At 38.3% G+C, this 13,777-nt stretch overlaps 1 long non-coding RNA gene across 1 annotated transcript in view; it reads left to right on the top strand.

Moving 5' to 3' along the window:
• Positions 1 to 12,247, top strand: part of LOC136294929 (uncharacterized) — a 58,418-nt gene extending 46,171 nt beyond the window's left edge. Inside the window, exon 5 of the long non-coding RNA XR_010722534.1 lies at positions 10,594 to 12,247. This is a non-coding gene — a long non-coding RNA (uncharacterized lncRNA). The remainder of the gene's footprint in view (positions 1 to 10,593) is intronic.
• The last annotated feature ends 1,530 nt before the right edge of the window (positions 12,248 to 13,777 follow it).

Below are 13,777 nucleotides of genomic sequence, written 5' to 3'. Positions count from 1 at the left end.
GAAGAGCATAATTTTGTGTTGACAAAAAAAGGCTAAGTGCATGGCACTCCCTGCCGGTGCTTTAATTTCACAAATCCTTGTCTGGAGACCTTTCTACTTCTAAATTTCTGAAGGCTCTCTAGGATTTTAGCTGACTGACTTCTATTTGACTTTAAAGGGAGATCTGCATTTTAAAGCATCATGCAATATTTTGAGAAGTTCCTCATGATGTCCAGACTAGCATCACATTAATTCTGTCCTTGGCAATGGCAAATGATGTTATTAATATTCAGTTGTAGCAAGATGGATTCAAACAGGGGGAGGGTTGGGGGTGTTCTTTGGCATGTTTCTTGGTTGTTAAGAAAGTAATAAACCTTCCTTGTCTCTGATTTTATAACGGACAATAACCATTAACTGATCAACAGAAGAAATGTCAGGTGTGGAATCAATGCTGATGGAAAAATATTTCATCTGTTTACATTTACGAAGGATCACTGATAAAACCTTTGATCCCATTAAGGATATAAACTCTTCACATATAGTCGATGACAAGTCTGATGAGCTAGCTGAGCTCCACCAGCCTCACTGTGCTTAGTGAATGTTCAGCTAAAAAGGGATCAAATTGACTCATGAATTTCAAGATTCCTAGGAAATTACCATTGTGAGGTGACCCAGTTTTTTGATTAGTGTCATGAAAAGACAGGTCTCACTGAGAAATAAACGTAATAATGTCAACCATGTGCTTAAGTTCTTCTCTCCGTTATACACATTCGCTTTCAAATTGTTTTGTCATTTTAGCATAAACTGTACCACTTGCTTTCATCTGAGAAACACAAGCTTAGCATAGTTCTGTGCAGAAATCAAAGATGAGCATGGAAAAAAGGCCCCTCTTTGCCTATTGAATCATTGATCAGACAAGCACAGTAGATATTTGCATGGATCCTTAGTAGTTAGGTCTCAGTAGCTGCCTTGGATAATTGTTGGAAGAGAAAGAAGTAAAGAGCAGCAAATGCAGACATTTCATCTATCTGTTTTTCCCAGTAATGAGAGACTTTCTTCTGGGTTGCCCTCTCTCTTCTGTCCTTCTTCAAGCACAGAGGAGTCACCAAATAATAACAGCATTGATAACATTATCTAGTTAAAACTAGGAACAAGAAATAATGAAATTAACTGCCTTCCCTTGTTAGCAAATGTTGAGGGAAAATTGTCTGATTGGGCCAGGAGGATATTGAGAAAGAAAGAGAGAAGAAAAGCAAAGGTTCAGAAATGCCATCAAATCTGATTTGCAGTGGGACTGATTTCACACTGCATTATTCTCTCCTCAAAAAGCCATTTGACTGAATTGGAAAATACATGTGAAAATACTGTGAACACTGAAAGTTTCAGGAAGTCTTCACAGTGACCAGGCTATGGTCAGTCAGCAGGTGTTGGTTGAAACCATAGTGTTCCCATCTTCCTGTGTCATTGAGGGCTTATCTATCCCATTAATTTTTTGGGATGTGGTCATCCCTACCTCTGTCTCTTACACCATGTCTGTGACATTTTTGATCCTCTATTTCAGTGTTTTCAGTTCATGCAGTTCTTTGTTCCTGCTTCCCTGTACAGGTGCAGAGAACTTTCCACGCAGCAGAGGCCCCTATCACAACCAGAGCATGTGAGGATAACTGCCTCTACAAGGAGAACCTTTGTTCTTTTCCCTCCTCCTGAAGCATCCTCTCTGCTCCCCTCGGGACTCACGACAGCTCAGTGGAGAAGAGCTGTTGAGTATGGCCAGATTAAGCCAAGGAGATTTGCCTTAGAAAGAGTGAGGTGAGAAAGTCATCCTTGGCTTATGGGTTTATGACCCTCACAAATAGCTTTAGTACAAAAGCAGAAGCAACACAATTTTGTATTTTTCTGTGAAGATGACAGAAAGTCAGATGAATTTAAAAAAGAGGAATACAATCTCTTTAGGTTGGGTAAGTGAAAACAAAGGAGGAGACATAATGTACAATCACAGCTCTTCCTCAGTGTGGCAGCACCACCTGCTAAAAAATGCAGGACACCTAAAACTGACAGGAAACTTGGAGAGTCTGGTTTAACTGCAGAAGTGGGCAGCATCTTAGAGATGAGGGCTTCAGTCAGCTGCAAGAGAGTTTTCTACTGAATGTTGAACTACCAGTGGCTGTATACTCTAGTTTCTTCACCTTCTCCCTTTCCTTTACTCTTTCTCCAGTGCGTCCTGGTTATGTTAAAAAACAGTACTTGGTCCTCTGGGATACCTGTTGACTTTGGTTGGTGTTACAAGCTACCTTATGAAGGGCTGTAGTAGGAAAGGCTGTTGCCACTGGAGGTGAACACAAGGTGAGACAAAAACTGAACAAAAATATGGCATTTTTCTTTTTAAACTGAAAATTCAAGTCCAAGGTGTGAACAGCATAACCTTCAAATAATAAATGTGCAGACAAATCTTTCAGATGCACTATGAGAGCTATTTTGGAAGACATAACTGCAAGCCTCTTGAGTTAGATGTAGTGATTGCACAGATGCATAGGCTGCCCCAGCAAAATGTCTTTTCATGACCACGGCAGAGGATTTCATTAAGAGGGCTGTTATGTTTTCACTGCCTAGTTAATTCTGCTTTCTGAGGCTCTTCCAATGTCTCAGTTCACAGCAAAGTGTGTCAGGAAGAATTTTCAGTCCTTCCCATGGCATGTACTTTTGGTGGAGATTTTTTTCTTTATTTAAAAGAAATTTAGAAGCTCATTTCTGTCTAGTGTTATCTGTGTGGCAGAGGTCGAGCTGGGAGGGAAGGCACTCCAAGGAAACAACATCCTCTTCATATTAACCATTAGGCACCAGGCTCAGCTATGACCGGTACACGGAATATTGGCTGGTTAAACTGCCTACATTTCTCTCTGAAGTTAACAGTAGAATAGCCAAGTAGAAATCATTCCCCAGATGTTACAAGTGCTCTGAAATATGTTTGAAACTATCTAAATACTTTACACTTCTTATAAATTCATATCTTGATCCCAGAAGAGGATCCAGTGTGCTCACCATGGACTAATAAACATTTAGAAAAGTTAAATTACTTAGAGATATTTAAGTATCATACAAATATGTGTAAAGTGTAGACATTCTCCAGCAAAAAAGCCCAACCTTCAAAGATCTTTGTCTATTTAATTGCGTTTTGGTTCTTCCATTTAATAAAGAGGATTACTTTTTAACCTCTCCAGTTCCAAACAGAATTTCAGATTCTGTTACAACAGACTGGAGAAAGAGAAATCTTAAACCAAGGGCATTTAGTCACCTGCAGAGTGAAAAGGAAAATAGATTTACTGCCTTCAATATCAGTTTGTAGGCAATTTGTGTTTGAATTCCTCTTAAATCAATTTCTGAATAATATTAGTTGTCTGAAATGATGCAAAATGATATTGGAATCCAGCCTCGTTTTGCAGCACAGAGAAATTCTCTCTCTTCGTTCTTGTTACTCTTAAAGTCATCTGCTTTCCCATCATTTATCCTTTCATGATGTGCTCTGCCTGCTGACGAGTGCAATGTGAACAGGAAGTGGGATGGAGCAGGCTTTGTCTCCTCTGCCAGTGTGCTTCATACATTTGTGAAGAAGCAGACCTGCATCATAAAACCAACCGAAAGCCACGGAGTTACCTCTCTAAAAAATGTAATGGACTGTACTGAAAGCCTAACTTTGACTGATGTGAGGTTTGGGACTTCATCCAGGTAAGAATTCATGCAGCAATGAGCACAGATAAGGCAGATGACCCAGAGTAGGGCCAAACTGTTTACCAGCAGATGTGTTTTTGAAAATCTTCCTTAACTGGTCATGGCAGCGGAAAATACCCTGCTGTTAAACGCATCTGCAATCCACTGCGCTCCCAATCCACCTACAAAAATTCTGACCTTTAAAGAAATGATGGAGAAGCTGGTGATTTTTTCCATGGCATTGAAGCTCAGTCTATTTTAGGCTCCAAGGCAATTGCAGCCCTTTTTGCTCCCTATTTCACATCACTTTTAAGTCTTGTTCTGGCCACTATGAACCCTTCAGCACTTCTCCCTGTGCAATCACTCGAGTCAAGATCTGTGATTTGTGATTTGCAGATGACATGTACATTTCTTGGCTGATGGCTGTTAAAGCAGTTTGCGAACCTAAGGCAATAAAGTGCAGGGATGCAGTTGAAGCTTTCTATTGCCACACTGAATTGCCATTCTCATGCAAATGAATAATAAGTTACTCTAGGACTGAAAATAATCTGTTGTAAATTTCTGCATTAATTTCTTAAGTAAATAATTTTGCCAATTATCATTATTTACCTTCTGTAGGTGGGAATACCATATTTTACTAGTCTGTGTATGAAAAACAGTGATGCAGATTGCTGTATAGGAAAAAGAGGAAAACAATCAGTTTCTGCATTCACCAAATCTAAGTCCTTTAATCCCTTCAGTATGGAAATCTACTTATTACTGAGCTGTAGAATGCAGCAACAATTCCTAAAGTGTTAACACAATTATTTATACATTTCTGATCATCTTTCATTTAAATATTTATAAAATACATACTTCTCAGTATGTACCTTTTAGAAAACTCGGTTTCTATGTCATTTTCTTAAAATATTCACTTCTCTTAAAAGATACCTAAAAAAACCCTGCTGGATTTTGTTTTAAGTGACACTATAAATGTACAAACAAAACGTAATCTTAAACAGAAAATAATATGATTACCATCAGAAGGATTACCGTGGTTTGTTGTTCAGAGAGCAGGAAACACAAGATGATTTTTTCACATACTCAGTCTCAGCTTGCAAAAAACCAAATATATTGAAGTGCCTTGGTCTTAACGTGCATCCTAAAGTCTACATATTGTATAAATTCCTAATCCTGTCAAAATGTAAGTCTGAAGATTAGCAGAATGTATAATAAATGATTCCATGTCATTACACATAAAAATAGTATTGCTAAATCAAGTGTGGCCCTTTATAAATGTAAAAAAGCCCAACTTAAGCAGATTTGTGCTTTATAATTCTACAGCCCTGAGTAGAAAAATAGCAAGATTGACTAAAACAGATTCCCTTTTTCTCTGATACAAATCAATTTGTCCACACACATGCAAAAAGATGTTGGAATGAATTTCTTTTGCAAATAACTTAATATTTATTGGGATTTCTTGTACATTTAATTATTAATGCCAGCAGTGTTACAGTATTTCTGTGAGGTTGCTATTACTGACCCTGTACCTGTTGGGTTTTTTCCCCCTCATATTGTTTCCTCTACAAGCATGAAGGCATAGCACTTACCGATTATTTTGTGTGACAGAGTCAAAAAGACTTACGGTCACTAGGTCTCTCATTTGGCAGCATTTCAGGGCTTGACTGACCGTCATCCGACAAAATATTGTTTAGTTTAATAATTTTATAGTTTATGCATTCGGTACATTAATGATAAACATTTACAGAAAAACCATTTCTCAATGTATTAAAATGAACCTTGGAGAAATGTTCAGTGAAGCCAGAAGAAAATGTAAACCACATATACAGTATGGGTAACCTAGACACGGTAGTACTACCATTACAAAGTGTGGTGATTTTGACTGTTAGGGTAGACTATTACAGACATCTTCCTATTGAAAAGGTCTTTTATTTTATTTATCATTTCCCCTTAATGAAAGAAAATAATTAGAATAACATAGAAAAGGCAAATGAAAAACCTGCTCTGTTGTATATATTATTATATATACTACATAATATTTAATATATAATATATAGTATTATACATACAATATATAGCATGTTATATGTTAGATATATTATATTATATTATATTATATTATATTATATTATATTATATTATATTATATTATATTATATTATATTATATTATATTATATTATATTATATTATATTATATTATATTATATTATATTATATTATATTATATTATATTATATTATATTATGACTGTTAGGAATAATGTATGAACACACTCCTTTAAATGGAGTTGTGACACCTTTACATGGCTTAAATGGAGAATAAGTCAGTATTCATCTTGTTGGTGAAAAAATTGGTTATAGACCATCTTTTTTTCTCCCACACATTTTAAATAACCCAGCCAACCAGAGAACTCAGAATGACTGAAGTCAGTAGACAGCTGCAAGACACAGTGCTACTGAGCTTAGTAGTAAAACTCTCACTGACTTCAATAGAGACAAATTTCTCTCCAACATTTTCAAAGGTGCCTGGAGGGTGTGCATCACCAACATAAGGGATTTTAAGGAGGTATTTCACACTGATTGAAAATCATATTTTTCAGACATGTCTTATCCAGCCGCTGAGATGTAAAAATAGCTCTTATAACAAGCATTAAAATAGGGCAGCTCCCATTCCATAATGATGAAAATAGCTCTCCCCACCTCTTGTGATCAACTGCCACATTGTACCAGTTCTGCACATTCTTGAGTGTACTGATCCAGATTCTGAGGGTCTAACGTGCACAGCAAGCCTCCAGTCATTGGGGGCAGCAGGAGATCTGCTAGAGTCAAGCCTGCAGGACTAGACATAGAACCTTCTCTTAGGCTCATTATTTCTTTCACTTGAAGAACTAAAAATGACCAAAAGAACTAACTATCATTTATAGGAGAAAATTAAATGTCCTGGTAATCTAAGTCTTGGACTAAATTGGGAGCATATCTAGCACTGACTGTCTTGGACAGGTACTATTAACACATTTATTGGGCAGGACTGTGTGGATCTAACGCACAGAGGCACCAAGAGAGGAAGTACTGAAGACTGAATTTAAAAGCACAATACTGTAATCTCTGTCATTATTTTCTCTCTTTCTAAGTTCACTAGGAGTGAACCTGAGAGAATCAGGGATCTCCCTTTGTGTATGCCAAGGAGCTTCTTCCTAATGCTAGTTGTTTGGGGAAGGAAATCATCCGCCTTTCATCTGCTGTCTGGAAACAGAAGTACCAACCAGCCCAATTACCTCCCTCACACACTCCTCTCCAAAGATCCCCAGACCCTCCATGCACAGGACAGTATGACTCCAGCAATTCAGTGGATGGAAGAGGTTGAATCCCTAACTTGTAGAGATCCGTTTTCATCCCTTCTTCCATGCTGCTGCTAGACCAGAGAGGCAGTGAGTGTTCAACACTGTCTCCTGCAGTGCAGAGGGAGCCAAGGTGTAGGGTGTAGGACTGAGACTGCAGGTACAGGCAACACAATACAACTCCGTAATTTGTTACTCCCTGGAATTCCTCGTGTTTTAAGTTGCAGTGTGGCTGTGGGAGCTGTATGGTGTTTATGAGCAGGTGTTCAGCAAGAAAAGAAAGGCACCTGTGTCAGCCTGTACTCTGGGTCAGCTTCAGACAGTTCATTCTTTTTGTACCTTCAGTGGACAATCTTGTTAGGGGGCTTAAATGACCTTATGAGAGGGATCCAGATCTTAAAGTAAATATATTACCTATGCTTTATCAGGGGAATAGGCAGGAGAATCCCCAGTGTCCCAGTTTCTGTTCCTTTAAGGAATCCAGCCTTTTTGGAAAAGGGTCCAATGACATCCTGAGGTCTATGCTAAATCAGGGCATGGTTTTTTCCCCCATACTACTTCTTTGGAAAATAGGAGCCAAATCAAAATCTTATGGGAGGGGGGGAGGGGGGGGGAATGTGAATGAGCATTCAATTTGAGTAAGGGTAATACTAAAATATTTTTGTTTCAGCATTCTAGGAAATAAAAATTCTAGTGTTGGAAAGCTTTTTTAAACAATTTTCAAGTAGAGGCTTTAAAACTAAACTTAAAAAACCAAAAGCAACTGAAAACAAAAGAAAATACTAGAACCATATCAGGAATAACTGTTCTACATAATCCAAACAGAAAATTTCTTGGTCTGGATAAAACTTCTTGTCCATTCCTTCAGTATTATAGGGAGCTTTTTTCAGAATAGAAACCAGACAATCTCTAAATACCACTGACTGTTCAAAACAAGTCCTTACATGCCACTTACAGTAGGACCAGAGCCCTTGACCCTGTACTTATCAGCCTAGGATTCAGAGCTTTAATATGAGAATATATGTATATAATAAGAAAAGAATACGGTTAAATTATCAAAAGGTGACAAATTGTTTCTCTTTATTCACTCTGAGTGTCTTCATTAATGACCACTGAAGCTGACAAATATATTCCCTCTTTGGGTAAATTTTGGATATAACTGTATATTTTTCTTTTGTTATAGGAAATGCTGGCATATCTAGTCCCTCTGATGAGCAGAGTGTAATAAGCAACAGACAGTGGGAAAATACTTCCTCTCTGTTAGAAAAAGGTGACAGTTTTCAAATAGATGATACATGATTTAGGTTTGTTGGTGAGTTATGTACCCTGGGTTTCACATTAAATCTATCACTGAATACACACTTCTCATGGTAACAAAAGATCACCACTTAATTGAGCTGCTAATATTACCTCTCAGGATATACAGGGGTAAATATACATTTAAAAAAAAAAAACCCACCTCAATGCATCTTCAAGTGTGTTGTATTCATTACAATATTCATTAAATAAGGAAATGAATAGCAATCAGAGAAAGCATGATAGATGAAGAAGGAGCTGTAGCACAGAACAATGATCTGGGGAATATCTCTGATATGGTGATTGTTTTCTTCCAGCATGCTCTTTAGTGTTGCATTTACCCCAGAAAAGCTTTCAGATCCCAGCTGCTTCTGTATTGATGAGTATGGGGAACAGAACAAACTCTAGCTGTGAATGTTCGATCAATCTTTATATAGGTAAAATTGCCACTCTCCAGCTGATTTATGTAATGATTTTTGGAAAGCCATAACACAAATCCAGTCCTGTGCAATTAATTGTTTAAATCAAATACACATCCTTGCTGCACAGGATGCTTATGCCTAAATTTTGTAGGAGACAAGATTATATGTCTTGAATAAATGATGGAGAAACTGGTTGAAGTTTACTTTCTGCTATCCAGGGGCCAGAGTTGTTTCTTGCCTTCTTCAAACGTAGTCTATTTAATCTCCTGTAGTGTAGGAAATTATGTTCAAAATCTCTGTGATCCTCTCTCCCTAGTAAGTTATGCAAGTAGTGACAAGTATACACTGTAAGTCTTGAGATTTTATCTTTAATGTGTGGCTACAGACTGGTTGATCAAGAGAGCCTGGTAGAAAAACATTATTTTCAGGTGTGAAAAACCGTCACCTTTATCAAATAATTTCTCTTGCATCTCTCCCAAGGCATTGTACCCTATTTAAACTTGGGAGGTTAAGTTTGTAGCATTCATTATGACTGAAAATTTAGTTCACACAATCATGATGTTCCCTTTATTAAGTGTTACTGTTAAACAATATTAAAATAATGTGGTTGGCCTTTTGAAAGGTTCACAAGATATTTATTTCTTTGTCTTGTCTCTTAATTGCATCTGCTTTTTAAGATTTTGATATGCAAGCTAATGTTGCTGCTATACGCCTTGTTTGCCACATATTATCTGATTTATCTATGCATATCTTACAATTTACAACTCTGCCTGATGTGTATAATTGAAATCCTTATGGGTAATGTAAATCTCTTTTGACAGAGCTGTGTCTTGAAGCTTTGGTTGGAAGGTTTTCTTGAACCTCAAAGCAAATCAGAAATAAATTCTGGCGGATAGCCTGGCAGTTTTACTGTACTTAGGAAAATACATGTTGTAAGAATATTCACTTGTGCCATTATATGAATTATTAGCTAGAATAACAACAAATTTCAGAATCCATAGCAAGAGTTATTCCTATATCCAGATACCCCTACTAAAAATGTCTCCCTCACCCACTAGTCCTCTCCCAATCTGATTAATTTTATTTAATACCTTCAGCTCCCATTCATCACTACCCCTTGAAAAATAATTAGTTTCCATCCTTCAGAACAATTGTTCTTTTGTTAGTAATTTGCAATATCCACTGTCATGACCTGTAAAGCTCTGGACAGGGTATTGATCTAACCATGCTTCGCACGAGCAGTGGGTCCAAAGTCCTGAAGGGGTCCTTCAGTTAAACTTTGGGGAAACTCCTCATTCAATCTCAAGTGCAGGACTCTTGATGCACATAAAATATGTCTAAAATGGAATGATTTCCTACTACCCATTGCCACAGAGTGGGCAGCACGTCAGGAGCTTTGGACGGTGCCAGGATTTTTCCTAGAGGAGGGCAACTTCCTCTGCATCCATGCAACCTTGCTAACCAGCAAAACTGATCAGTACATAAAGAAATTTGTCTCAGCCTCTGTCCAAAATGAGATAACTGAATGTGTGTGCAGAAATGTTACCCCATCCTCTTGGTAGGGGTGTGTTAGCTCTGTATTGCCTCTCAGAGTTGGCTGCAGCTACAGGGCCCAGTGCAGTTTTGAATTATCATCAGACAGACATTTGTTACTTGTGCAAGATTGCTTACTTGGACTGAAAATCTTCCCAAAACACCATGTTCATTGTTCAAATTGTGTTGTTCTCTCTAACCAGCCAGGAAATAAGCTGGGCAGCAGTCCAAGCAGGCACCATAACTGTGCTTTTGGGCAATAGCTTCTACATTTAGAAGGCAGTTGGTTAAACATTATTCCTTTTCTCTCTGCATGCAGGTCCTTTTCAAGGCTCGCATGTTACAAGGCCCTGACATCAGCAAGAGCTGCAGTTCTGGGGATCAAGCCACAGACTCTACAACAGACTCATCAGAATGAAAAAAACCCAAACCTGTAGGATGTGAGAAATGGATCTTTCTATGGAAAAACAGAAGGCCTCTAACATTGACTCCTCCACTCCACTGGCCACAAAGCCTATTCTGGATAGAGAAATGGAGATGCTGCTGAGTTCTTTTAATAGAAGTGGGAGCATCAAAAGGCACCTTTTTTTTTTTTTTTTTTGAGGATTATCAGGTGCTTAGGGGCGAAGCAGACAGTCAGCAGCATCAAAACCTGATGCAATTCTCCTGAAAGGCACTCTGATGTACTGCAAATGCCACATCTCCACTCCTGGGACCCAGTTCAATTATCTGGGGAAAACAGAGTGATTGCCTAACTATTGACTTCCCGTAGGTCTAGGTCAGTGTGGCCTGATGGTTTTCAGCAAAAGGCTCCCAGTAGTCTTTAAGAACTGACAAATTATAGAGCTGTTTGTTGCAGCTTGTGAGCCAGGAGAGTGTGGGACATCAGCTGCCATGGAAGGAAGGTGATGTTACAGGGAGTGGAAATAGACTCTCCTTTGCTTGCAGGACTTCTCTGCTGAGCTATGACAGCTATGGCAAAACCACTTACTGCCATCCAGAGGCAGCTATGAGAGAAGAATATGAAATATGCTGTTTCTCATCCAGGAAACATCCAGTGTTTCCCTCCCAATGACCAATTTATTATCTTCACCCTGTCCAGCACGATGGAAGGGTGCATCAGGGATCTGCTTTTCTCTGCTCTGAATAACTTGAGTCAGACTGCAACATGTGAAATAATTGAGTTGACCAGAATTTACAGCTCTAGGTGGAGTTTCTTCTTTCTATTGGGTTTGCAAGTCATGACAACAAGAGCATGATGCAAAATGTACATGCTCATTCTTTATTATTTTTCATTTTCATGCTCTTTTATGACTCAGATCAGTTCTAACATGGTCCAGCTCTCTTAGGCAAGAGTTTCTACAATGATTATGTATCATCTTTAAAAATTAGAGCAACAGAGAGATCATGTGAGCCATGCTCTTTCATTCTTTACTCTGATCTTCACATAGTAAGTCCCGCATGGCTTTCAGAGAGGTCTGTCTTGTTTAATGTGGACTTTGTTGGGCTGTAATTTATTTTACTTAATTATTTATGGCTACATTATGTATATTAGCTGCACTTGTCTAAATAACAAGGGTTGCAATGGAAGACAGCCTGTTCAGCTGATTAATTCCTGATACTTTCTGCATTTCTTAAGGTGATTTTGTGCTGAGTTTAGATTGCTGTTTATTGTTTCTGGGCTTGTGTCTAGCAGAAACAGTCTGAGACAACCCAGAGTTAGACTGAGCACCAGCAGAACTTAAATGGACACATAAGGTTGGATCTGTTTTGCACTTAACGATTATTTCAAAAGGATAGGGAAATGTTTCAGAACTAAATGAATAAAAGATCACTCCAAGCTATTTTTTTTTGTCAAGAGTGCATTTAAATCAAGAGCTCATTTTATTTCTTACAGTTTTGAGGCTTTTTCATTTTTTTTAATCTGTATTTCATTCATGAAAATAAGAGAGTGTATCACATAATAAATGGAAACTTACCCAGAAAAAAGAAATAGATTGAAAGATTGGTTTCTGATCTGACACATTCTTTTGTCTGCTTTTTACTGCTTGCTAACAGCTTGCAGCCATGGCAGGCAGATAGCAGACCAAGTGCAGATTAACCATTTTAATATTTATTGATAGGAAAATACCCTGAGCACACTTTTAATATGGGTTCCATGGACATAAGGGCATCAATGGCTCTATAAAATGTAAATAGATTCTTAATTACCTCAAGTGCCCCTTCTGCCCAAGTGGCTCTTTCACGTGAAATATATCTCCCTGGAAATGAGCACAGATATTGCTAATGGACTGTCAAGGGCCATTTTCTTGGGTGCCACACTGGCAATGTGTGGAGTTTGCTGCTTCTTCAGTTCAGGGAAGTTCTCAGGTTGGTTTTTTTTCCACAGTAGGGGAGCTCTTCCTAAATGAAGACCACCACAGTCTGACTCTGATTGTCCCTGTATTTCTTACAGTCTGTTTGGGGGTCTCAATAAGAAAGAGACAAAGAGCAAATTAATAAGAGGAGACAAAAGTACTTTGCAATGCGTTATAGCTTTCAGGGGTTTTTTTTCCCCAAAGGAAATATTTCCCCAGAAATTCCTTTTCTTTTTCTACTCCCTGTTTCTATCTCAAGAACAAGTTGCACTCCTGCTTTTTAGCCTGTCTTAGAAGTATCCTCTCACACTTCTCCATGGTTGGAGTTGTTTCGTTCAGTTCTCACACTTTAAGGTGTAAGTTGCATCTTGAAAGCTTCTAGTAGAAGTCAAACTCTGAGGGAAGAAATTGCTGGATTTGGCCTATGATGGGCATATAACCATGAAAGGAGCTGTAAGGAGTGAGAAATAGAATTTCCAATTTTTTTTTCCAAATAATGGTAGACAGCTTATAGGCTGTAGAGTGAAAGATGTATAATTCATTGGGCAGAGAAAAGAAAAAGACCACTGTGCCTATTTCAAGAATTATAGATGGAGAGAAATTGGTAAAAAGAAATTGTCTACCCCACACAGCTGCACATTGACTTAGAAACTGTGTGCTGACATTTGAGAGTTGTACATGGCTTTCTTGAAAACCTGTGTGAGGGCAGATGATAAAAAGCTCTAAAACCTGCTGCTTCTTGAGAGACAGATTCTGGCTTGGCTGTGCTGCATTACTGCCTGCAAAAATAAGCCATATATGATTTTAAGTCTTATTGCCTTAGACTAAAGAAAGAATGGATAGTTGTAGGCTTGGAATGGGAAGGAAGCATCTGACTGAACAGTAATGTCTCTGGGACAGCCTCCAGCTGGGGTATCAAGGGCAAGCACAGTTAATGTATTTAAGGTGCAGCCTCAGTTCTTTGAGAGGGATTGTGTGATGACTACAATGCAGTTCACTCACCCAGAAAGGTCTTTGTAGCCTTCTGTTTATTTGTAAAGCAGGTGTACTGTTACTACCAGTAGCTGTGGGAAGATGCAGTCATTAGCTGTGAAAACTACAACTGGTGAAACCGCAAGTAGGATGGAAATGTCGATGGGTAAGTGA

Source organism: Chamaea fasciata, unplaced genomic scaffold (assembly GCF_029207755.1).
Source record: "Chamaea fasciata isolate MVZ Bird 193981 ecotype frontalis unplaced genomic scaffold, bChaFas1.0.hap1 SCAF_10, whole genome shotgun sequence".
Taxonomy (NCBI): domain Eukaryota; kingdom Metazoa; phylum Chordata; class Aves; order Passeriformes; family Sylviidae; genus Chamaea; species Chamaea fasciata.
The sequence above is the reverse complement of the archived record's forward strand: the minus strand, read 5'-3'. Positions and strand labels throughout refer to the sequence as shown.